Source organism: Castor canadensis, chromosome 2 (assembly GCF_047511655.1).
Source record: "Castor canadensis chromosome 2, mCasCan1.hap1v2, whole genome shotgun sequence".
Lineage (NCBI taxonomy): Eukaryota > Metazoa > Chordata > Mammalia > Rodentia > Castoridae > Castor > Castor canadensis.
In genome coordinates this window covers 136,082,950-136,094,511 of record NC_133387.1, presented here as the reverse complement: position 1 = coordinate 136,094,511, position 11,562 = coordinate 136,082,950, and positions in this window count along the sequence as shown.

The window sequence follows — 11,562 nt, the reverse complement described above, 5'->3', positions numbered from 1 at the left end:
TTTTTGTCAAAGCCTAGACTGATAGAGCCCCAAAACTAGAATATTTCTTATTTTAATAGCCCATGCAATGCCTGTTTTTTTTTTGAGGTGGGGGGTCTCACTATGTTGTCCTAGCTGGACTGAAATTCCTGGGATCTAGCAGAGTAGTGATGTGTACCATCACTACCAGGTAAGACCATCTAATGGTACTTAAAGCTCTATTCAAAAGTGAAATGCATCATTTTCACTCATGGATGCATCATTCTTCACTTCATTGCAACTCAGATCAAATTCTTCTTAGGAGAAAGCAGCAAATACTTTGAATAAAACCTAGTACAATAGTACATGTTAATGTCATAAGGATAGATTACTCCACCACACTCAAAGGAAAATCATGTCATAAAGGTTTATATGTCACCAATTTTATGATTCCTCAAATGAATTACTTTGAACTTTCCACCAATTTTGGTATAGGGGATCTTTGAGCTAGATCCGCTTGTATTTACATCTGAATCCTGAATTTCAATAGAAGACCATTCAGAACACAGTATAACTTCCAGGAACAACAACTGACTGACAACTGTGGGATAAGACCTGTCAGTCTAGCACTACTGATTAGTTAAGGCTCTTGCACTCCTAGCTGCCCATTCAGCGTGGTCCATTCAAAGTCATACAACTCTGCTGGCAACAAGTTTACATATTATGGGCATTATACTCACAAGACACTCAGCCTGCTTACAGATTCAGAGGTGACCTAGCACTCTTGTGATCCAGCCATACTGCAAAATCAAGCATACCAGTTTTCTACAGATTTTGCAGTATGACTCTGTTCCAAATACAAGGATCTCAATATCACAGAAAGACTAGAAGCATCCTTTAACACTTGTAGGACTATTCCTTTCTGGCTCTGGAATAATACTTCTTAATTTTCAATAAGACTTGTAGTAAATGCTGACTACATCTTCAGTACTAAGGCACCCACAACCCCAGCACAGTGATTGTTGGCTACAAATAAGTAATATCCATGTCTGTATTCAAACATTGCCCTTGATAAAATAACTACAAGTGTTTCCTTTTCTTTTTCACCTCAAAACCACTCCCATTCATTTGTACCAGGATATGCTGGTACAAAATCCTAGCCCCTTGCCTTAATTAGGAAATCTGAGAAGGGCCATTCTTAGTTTTAGAGTTACCCACAAGATTGGATGAAGCTGTTTTTGCAAAAACATTGCTGTCAGCTTCTCCCTAGGTCCATTCACTCCCCTGAAAGGGTGAATCTATGGAGCACTCCCAAGTAAACATACTATATGAATTCCAATGGCTCATAGAATGTTTCTCAGAGAACCTGATATGCTATAGCTGATACTGCAAATGATCCTACAAAACAGACTCAAAAATGAATTTTGGAATTGGATGACTTGTCAACCATCTGGTAAAGAGGATCCCATCTCTTTTAAGCAAGAGAAGCATAAACAGTTGCTGACTTACCACAGTGGCACAATTGTTAAAATTTTTATGGGTGATGAACTGGAATGAGAAGGGAATATACTTCCAAGTGTTACATAGAACTTATTTTAAAAGTATAAGGGGAGATCCAAGATGGCAACTAGAGGAAGGAAGCAGACAGTGTGAGCTTCATATCAAAAGTCTTGCTGGGGTGCTGGTGCCACATTTGCAGAATAAAACCACCAAGAAGCAAAACTCCAACACCTCAAACCCCCAGCCTGCACAAACCTTCTCCACACCACATTACACTGGGAAACCAGGAGGGCTCCTGCACCACCACATGCCAGCTCCAAATCTGCTTGGGAGACACAGACCAACAGAACAGGGACAGAAACAGCACCAAGTGGAATGACAGGAAGACAGAAAAGGGATGGAAACCATTCTACCCCCAAAATAAATTAGTACAGGAGACAGAGGGAAATGAAGAAAATGGATACCCAGTTCCAGACCCCAACAAAACAAAGATAAACTATCTCAAGGGACCCAGTGAAGCCCACAAGAAATCCTGCAAGAAATCACTGAGAATTTCCTGGAGATATTACTAGACAATGTCAACCAAAATGTACAGGAGGCACTCAATAAATTCCAAAACAATAAAAACAAAGACTATGAGAAGACACAAAAACAAATAAGTGAATTCATAGGAGCCCTAAATAAATACCAAAATGAAACAGAGAACAGCTTAAATAGAGAGGTAAGTGGCACAGCCCTGCAGGAGCTCCATTTCGCTGGGCTACACACCCCCAGCCCTGCAGATCTCTGCTCTGCCTGGCCATGCCCCAAGGCCTGCCACACTGGAAATACAAACACTCATGATCTCCATTCTGCTGGGCCACACCAGAAGGCCAGCACAGCCCTGCAGGAGCTCAGTTTCACTGGGACACACCCACCAGCCCTGCACATCTCTGCTTTTCCAGCCACACCCCCATCGTCTGCACAGCCCTGCAAGATCTCTGCTCTGCTGGGCCACACACCCAAGGCCCTGCACAATATTTACTCCTCAAGCCTGTGCCCATAAGGCCTGCCAAGCTGGGGAACCACACACACACTGGTTCTGGTGGACCACGCCCCCCAAGTTTGTCAAGCCAGGGATCCATAGACACACAGGATCTCCACTCTGCCGGCCTGCGCCCTTCAGACACACCAAGCCCATGTTCCAAAAGCCCGCTACTTCACTCAGCTAAAGGCCTCCACCCAAAAGGCCCGTGGGACCCCACAGGAAGGCTCCAAAGCTACTTAAAAGACACACACAGACAGGTCTGGATGCTAAAGAACTATAATCAGAACAAATAAGACTGCAATTCTACTCTTGCAGAACTGGTGATTTCTTTTTTTTTCTTTTTTTTCTTTTTCCTTTCTTTAAGGGATTTGCTGCCTGGTTTACTGTTTGATCATCCACCATCTCTATCATTTTTTTCTTTTTTTTTTCCTCTTTTCCTCACTACTCTATTCCTTTTATATTTCCATCTCTCTCTTTTTTATCCTTCTTTCTTGGTTTGGTTAGTATTAATATTGTTACCCAGCTAATACTAAATTACACATAGTTCAGGGATAGAAACATTACCTAGTGGAAATATGGGAAGAAGAAAAAGGGAAGGAAACCATTTCCCCCCAAAAAATAAAGTACTTTACAGGATTTAGAACAAAATGAAGAAAACAGATACCCAGACCCAGACTCCAACAAAACAAAGATAAACTATACCAAGGAACCCAACGAAAACCACAAGAATACCCTGAAAGAAGAAATTCTACAAGAAATTAATGAGAATTTCATACAGATGTTACTAGACATGGTCAACCAAAATGTACAGGAGGCACTCAAGAAATTCAAAGAGGACAAAAATAAAGAACATGAAAAAACACAAAAACAAATAAGTGAAATCATAGAAGCCCTAAATAAATGCCAAACTGAAACTGACCATGACAAACAGACAGATAAATGAATTAAGGTCAAAATTTGACATTAAAGAGGAGGTAACTCATGATATGGAAAACCTCAGAAAAAAGAATGAAACAGAAATACAAAGCAAAATGGAAGGCCATTCCAGCAGAATAGAACAAACAGAAGACAGAATCTCAGAACTTGAAGATGAAATGGCAATTAAAGGAAAAACTGAAGAACAATTAAACATTCAAGACCTGTGAAAAAAAAATATAAGAACTCACTGATTCCATCAAAAGACCAAACATGAGAATCATGGGCATTGAAGAAGGAGAAGAAGTGCAAGCAAAAGGAATGTTTAATATATTCAACAAAATAATAACAGAAAACTTCCCAAATCTAGAGAAAACTATGCCCATAAGATACAGGAAGCCTCCAGAACACTGAACAGACCTGACCAAAGTAGAACTACACCATGACATATTACCATTAAAGCAACAAGTACAGAGACTAGAGAAAGAGTATTGAAGGCTGTAAGAGAGAAAAAACAAATAACATACAAAGGTAAACCCATTAAAATCACAGCAGACTTCTCAACAAACATTAAAAGCAAAAAGAGCATGGAGTGAGGTCTTCCAAGCACTAAATGAAAATAACTTCAACCCTAGGATACTCTACCCAGCAAAGCTATCATTCAAAATAGGTGGACCAATAAAAATTTTCCATGATAAGCAGAAACTAAAACAATATATGACCACCAAACCACCACTACAAAAGATTCTCCAAGGAATTCTGTGTACAGAAAATGCAAGCAACAAAACCATGAAATGGCATGCAGTACCAAACCACAGGAGAAGAAAAAGCAAGAAAGTAGAGAGTAACAGTGATTTAACTACACACAATCAAATCCTTAATCAACAAAGACAACAACATAACAGTGATCACCACATACCTTTCAATACTAGCACTGAATGTTAATGGACTAAATTCCCCCATCAAAAGACACTGATTGGTAAACTGGATAAAAGGAAGATCCAACAATCTGCTGCCTACAGGAGACCCACCTCATCAACAGAAATAAGCACTGGCTGAGACTGAAAGGCTGGAAGAAGATTTACCAAGCCAATGGTCCCCGAAATCAGGCAGGGGTAGCAATGCTTATCTTGAACAAATTAGACTTCAAACCTACTTTGATCAAATGAGATAAAGAAGGACACTCCATACTAATAAAAGGGGAAATACACCAATAGGAAATAACAATTATCAACCTATATGCACCCAATGTCAATTGCACCCAATTTCATCAATTATACTCTGAAGGATCTAAAAACATATATAAACTCCAACACAGTGGTAGTGGTAGACATTAATACCTCCTTATCACCACTAGATAGGTCTTCCAAACAAAAATCCAATAAAGAAATCCTAGAACTAAATCACACCATAGGTTAAATGGACCTAGCTGATGTATACAGAATATTTCATCCAACTTCTGCACAATATACATTCTTCTCAGCAGCCCATGTAACCTTTTCCAAAATTGATCATATCTTAGGGCACAAAGAAAGCCTCCGCAAATATAAGAAAATAGAAATAATCCCATGCATTCTGTCTGATCACAATGCATTAAAACTAGAAATCAACAATAAAAACAGCAGTAAAAAACATGCAAACAATTGGAAGCTGAACAACACATAGCTCAATGATGAATGGGTCACTGATGAACTAAAAGAGGAAATTAAAAGGTTCCTGGAAGTTAATGAAAATGAAAACACAACCTACCAGAACCTATGGAACACAGCAAAGGCTCCTGAGAGGAATGTTTATAGCCATGAATGCATACATCAAAAGGACAGAAAGATCTCAAATCAATGACCTAACACTACAGCTGAAACTCCAAGAAAACCAAGAACAAACAAATCCCAAGACAAGCAGAAGGAAAGAAATAATTAAGATAAGGGCTGAAATCAATGAAATAGAAACAACAAAAAAAAACACACAAAGAATCAATGAAACAAAAAGCTGGTTCTTTGAAAAAATAAATAAGATTGACAGACCCTTGGCAAACCTGACTAAAATGAGGAGAGAAAAAACCCAAATCAGTAAAATCAGAAATTCAAAAGGAGAGATAACAACAAACACCACGGAAATGCAGGAAATCATCAGAGACTACTTGAGAGCCTATACTCAAATAAATTTGAAATGGACAGATTTCTAGAAACTTACAACAACCCAAAACTGAACCAAGAGGATATTAATCACCTGAATAGATCTATAACACAAAAAGAAATTGAAGCAGCAATAAAAAGTCTCCCAAAAAAAAAAAGTCCAGGACCTGACTTCAAACTATATTACAAAGCAATAGCAATAAAAACAGCATGGTACTGGCACAAAAACAGACATGAAGACCAGTGGAACAGAATAGAGGACCCAGATATGAATCCACACAGCTACACCCACCTTATTTTTGACGAAGGGGCCAAAAATATACGATGGAGAAAACATAGCCTCTTCAACAAATGTTGCTGGGAAAAATGGTTACCCATCTGCAAGAAACTGAAACTAGATCCATGTCTATCACCCTGTACTAGTATCAACTCAAAATGGATCAAGAACCTAAATATCAGACATGAAACTCTGAAGTTACTACAAGAAGGAGCAGAAAACACTCTGGAACTAATAGGTATAGGCAAAGACTTCCTCAATAGAACCCCAGCAGCCCAGCAACTAAGAGAAAGAATGGACAAATGGGACTTCATAAAATTAAAAAACTTCTGCACAACAAAAGAAATGGTATCTAAACTAAAAAGACCACCCACAGAGTGGGAGAAAATATTTGTCAGCTATACATCAGACAAGGGACTGATAACCAGAATACACAGGGAACTTAAGAAACTAAACTCTCCTAAAAATCAATGAACCAACTAAGAAATAGGCAACTGAAATAAACAGAATTTTTGCAAAAGAAGAAATTCAAATGGCCAAAAAACACATGAAAAAATGCTCACCATCTCTAGCCATAAAGGAAATGCAAATCAAAACCACACTAAGATTCCACCTCACTCCTGGTTGAATAGCCATCACTAAAAACACCACTAGTAACATGTGTTGGAGAGGATGTGGGGAAAAAGGAACCCTAGTACACTACTGGTAGGAATGCAAACTAGTGCAACCACTGTGGAAAAAAATTTGGAATCTTCTTAAAAATCTAAACATAGATCTGCCATATGATCCAGCAATCCCACTCCTGGGGATATACCCAAAGGAATGCGACACAGGTTACTCCAGAGGCACCTGCACACCCATGTTTATTACAGTGCTATTTACAATAGCCAAGTAAAGGAAACAACCAAAATGCCCCACTACTGACAAATGGGTTAAGAAAATGTGCTACTTATACACAGCCATGAACAATGAAATTCTACTCAGCCATGAAGAAGAATGAAATCTTATTATTCACAAGTAAATGGATGGAACTGGAGAACATCATTCTGAGCAAAGTTAACTAGGCTCAGAAGACCAAAAATCGTATGTTCTCCCTCATATGCAGACTTTAGATCAAGGGCAAATACAGCAATGTGATTGGACTTGGGTCACATGACAAGGGGAGAGCACACATGGGAGTTATGGGGATAAGTTAGAAACGCAAAAGATGATAGTATTTGATTATCTCACAGCAGAGGAACTAATACAGAAACCTTAAAGTGACAGAGGTCAATATGAGAAGGGGATCAGGAACTAGAGGAAAGGTCAGTTACAGATGAATCAACTTAGAATGTAACACATTTATACATGGAAGCAATGCTAGGAATCTCTCTGTATAGCTATCCTTATCTCAACTAGCAAAAAAGCTTTGTCTTTCTTATTATTGTTGATACTCTCTCTTCAACAAAATTAGAGATAAGGGCAGAACATATTCTGCCTGGAAGTGAGAGGGGTGTGGGGGAGAGAGGGAAGGGGTGGGGGGGTAGGGAGGAGAAATGGCTCAAATAATGTATGCACATATGAATACACAAATAAAAAAGTATAAGGGAAGTCATTATTGTAATAATTAATGCAATTGGTTGGAAGTTGCTGAGTATATCCAATACACTGAAGAAACCAATGAAAGACTGAGGGTCATTAAGCACCAATTTAAGTCAAATATTCAAGCCAGAGGCCTTCCTTGACAACATGTAAAAAGATTCTATTTCCTTATGACAGCAAAGAGAAAAAAAAACTGAGGATTGAGCCCAGGTCTTAATTTTCACTAAGGAGTGGAAAAGTTCTGAAGAGGGTTGAGTTCTCACCTTCGATCAGTCGTCTACTCCAAGATCAGAGATTTGATTGAGGAAGAGTCAATTCTAAAGCATGGACTGGAGGCCTCTGGGTCAAGGCACTCAAAAACCTTGGGTGTCTTCCTTGATACATCTAAAATTCATGGGTCAAGAAAAATAGTCTGCTCATTCCTTTGTGTTAGAGACACTCATCCCTGAGGAATCTGAGTGTGGTTATCACATTCAGCTTAGGCTAAACCTAATGGATCATTTATCAGCAAAATTAGACAGTAGAGCACTGAAGAATGCCTCCATTGGATCACCAGAGAGACTCCTTCCTGTGTCTTTTTGTAACAGTCTCAGCTTCTGCTGGTGATCAGGGTCAACTACCCCTGCCAAGGTGGTAAGTTCTTTCCCGGCATATACTATTCTTGATGTGAGCCTGAACTCTATGGACAGTAGCAATAACATAGGATTTTTATAAAATCCCCTGACAAAAATGCCTTGGTTCCCTTTAGGAATCAGGACCTCTAAACCTACAGAACCTAGAGTTGTAGAATAACAAGAACAAATTTCCTAAGATACTAAGACTGATAATAGGTAGGGTCACCCCTACTTCCAATTCTCAGTTCTCAGGTCCATGGATTCTATATTTTGGCCTATTACCTTATACCATGTCAAATAATGATCATTGCTTTTGGGCACCCCTTCTTTACAAGACATCAACATCATGCTAGCATCCTGAGATGCATCTTAAAAAGCTGCTTCTTCCATTAGTTAGGCTAGTAGTTTCTGAGTTGTGTGGTGTGTAAAGCCAACCAGGAACATTTTAGTCATGAGCCCATGGAAATACGTCATTTGCTATTAGGTCGGTCCCTTGGTCTGGGGCAATGTTATCATAAATAATCTTTTCACTCTCAGTCTTGCTGCTGACTGAGACTCTACAGAGAGGAAAGAAAAAAAATGCTGTGCTGGGAATATTTTTTAATTATAGTCACAATGAATCACTGTTTCTTTTATGACAGAAGAGATTCAGGTGTTCTTATTGCTACCAAGTGCAAGTTATAACTTGCTACCAAATGCCTGGTTAATCTTCTTGAGGAATGACATATTATCAGAGGCTTGCCAGTAGTCTCTGTTTCTGGACAACTTGGCATTTGTTAGAAACAGTATCTTGGTGAACAGGACCCCATACAGTTGGGACAGTATATACCCTTCATCCCTGCCACCATGGTTACTCCTTCAAGTGCCTGTGTATCTGAGTGGCCATTAACAGAAGCTGGTTCATATAAACTAGCAAATCATTTTGCCTACTTGGTTATCACTGCTTCCTTCTGTGGTTGACATGTTCTTGTTGATGATAACATGTGATACAAAGACCCTCAAACTTCATGGCAATTCCTTAAGGACCTCCTATAGGCTTTTTCCCCAGCTCTCTTTCTCCCTGATCTTTCAATCTTTCTCCTTCCAGTTCCCTGGCTAACCAACCAAAAGATTGTTTATTGGCTATGGATTACAGCCTGGGTCACCCTTTAGGTAAAACCCTTAGATCAGCAAAAGAGCTAACCATTCCTAGATTAGTTATTAGAAAATGGTGAATATCAGTTGTATCCTGAAGAACATCTGCAGGAACAGTGACTATATTTTTATCCTACCAATTATTTTCCTCTTATAAATTTCTCCAGGAAAGAATAAAACAACCAGAATCCTAGAGGAGTATTTTACAGATGGTGTGAACCTTGTATGTGAAGGAAGTGGATCTAAGTAGTACGAAGAAAGTGGACCTAAGTAGGACAAAGAATGGATTCTAGTGAATCAAGATCAAGGCATGCATGGTTCCCATGCCACTAGAAATTCATGCACTACTAAAGTATAGGCGCATGATTGTGTTTATGTTCTGCTGGAGGAATTGCCTTCAGCTAAAGGAATCCATTTAGTACAAGCTGATCCATTCAAGGGTACAATGGCCTTCTCTCTTTGTCACAATTTGGGACTTCTCTGAAAGGCCATCCCAGATGCAGAAATCCTCCTGTTATTGATTGAGACTAATATTACAACTATGTCACTATTCAATCTCTCCCTCTGCCAATACTTATTCTCTTCTAGGTGCCATTCTCCAATAAATCTTCTATGTACAACTATTAGAGTCTTCAAGCCCATTTCCCATGAGACCCTACCAATGAAAAGCCTAGGCTGTCATTGAGATTGTCTTTTGAGATTGTCTACTTCTCATTAATAACCTCTACTTTTTAATCTTGATGTACAAAATGGCAAGTTTCTGAAAGTCAAAGTGACTTAGGCAAGATAAGTTTTTCATAAACTGCACCTATATACTCTCCATCTGGGGGTAAGGAATCAGAATCCAGTGTTGGATTTATTCAAAGATTCCTATAGTAGCTCAGGTTCATTTGAGCCTGAAAACTTATAAACTCAATAGCCCAAACACACACACACACACACACAAAAAAACCCTTGCAAATGTGTGATAAATTGGATACCAGCAAGAAGAAACAGATCCACACATTAAGAATATAAGTAAGAATATAGAACACAGACAAACTTCATGATGGAGCCCTAAACATCAGCAAAATAGTTGAGCACAGCCATTATAAACAGGGGCTGACTAGGAGGGACCGGCTATATCAGTGAAAAGTCAAAATCGTTCATGAATGTGAATGTGGAATGACTGATCTAAATGGACTCAAGTACAGAGAGAAAAATTAGAAGTCTCCTTGAAATAAGTTCAAAAACAAAAATGAAGAGTTTCAATGGTATTTTTTGACTCGTGTTTCTTAACCAAGTCAAATTAAGAACATTTATCTCTTGACATTGCCAAACTAACAATGGAAAGATTGAACTATAAGAAATGAACCCAGAAAAAAAAAGGAAATAAATTTTAAACTACTTAAATTTCTTTTTTCTCTTTTCTCTCATATGAGGAATTGATAGCAATCTTCCTATTTGCTACTGAACAAATGAATGTTTTCTGATTTTCATAACTTCTAAGAAATGTTCTCTAACATTCATTTATAGAATATATTGAATATATAGCTCAGTAACATTTTGCTGTCATGTGGCTATCACCCAGATCAAAATGCAGAGCAATTATGTCACCCTAGAAAGTCCTTTCCTGCCTCTTTCCAGTCAATAGCACAACTTTCCCATCCTCTGAAAGCAAACACTTTCTGCCTTTTATCCCCACAGACTAAATAACAATGCATCTTTCAAAAAGAGGCAAAAAAGCATTGAGAGATAACATTAAAGAAAACAAACTTAAAAGAGAACAGAAACATTGTTCCTAAGATCTAGGCTCTCCTTACCATTGTTAGGGGTATGGTGAAAGAAAGGAGTAGGAGAACAAAGTCTCAGATAGCCTCCTACGAAAGGGAAACTTCTTGATAAGTTTATAGCAAGAAACAACTTAGTTCTCAAAGGATCATCTTAGTATACTGAATTTTAACAAAACTATCTTGTTATATTTCATTTCTGCATTACATCGATAATATATCAACAAATATAAACAACTGACAGAGAAAAAATCAAAAGAGGAACTTGAATTTTCTAAAAGAAATAAATGTCAACAATAGCCAATGTCAGGCTGGGGATGTTGTTCAAGTGGTAGATTGTGTACCTTGTAAACACAAGGTCCTGAGTCCAAACCCCAGTATTACAAAAAATAAAAAAGAAATAGTCAAAGCCTGTGGGCCACTTGGAGACTTGAACACTACAATATAAGTTAAATGAAGTTTCTGTATCTTTAAGCTTATTTTCTGAGTAATAACTACAGTTAGTGATGTACTCAATGAACAAAAAGAAGCTTACCTTATTAAAAAGCACATGCCACCAGTTATGAGAAGTCAGGGATTAGAGTCAGTTCCCAGTGTGTTGGGGATGGAGGAAGAGAAGGAAAAGGATTAGGGTGAAGAGGAGTTGACAAAC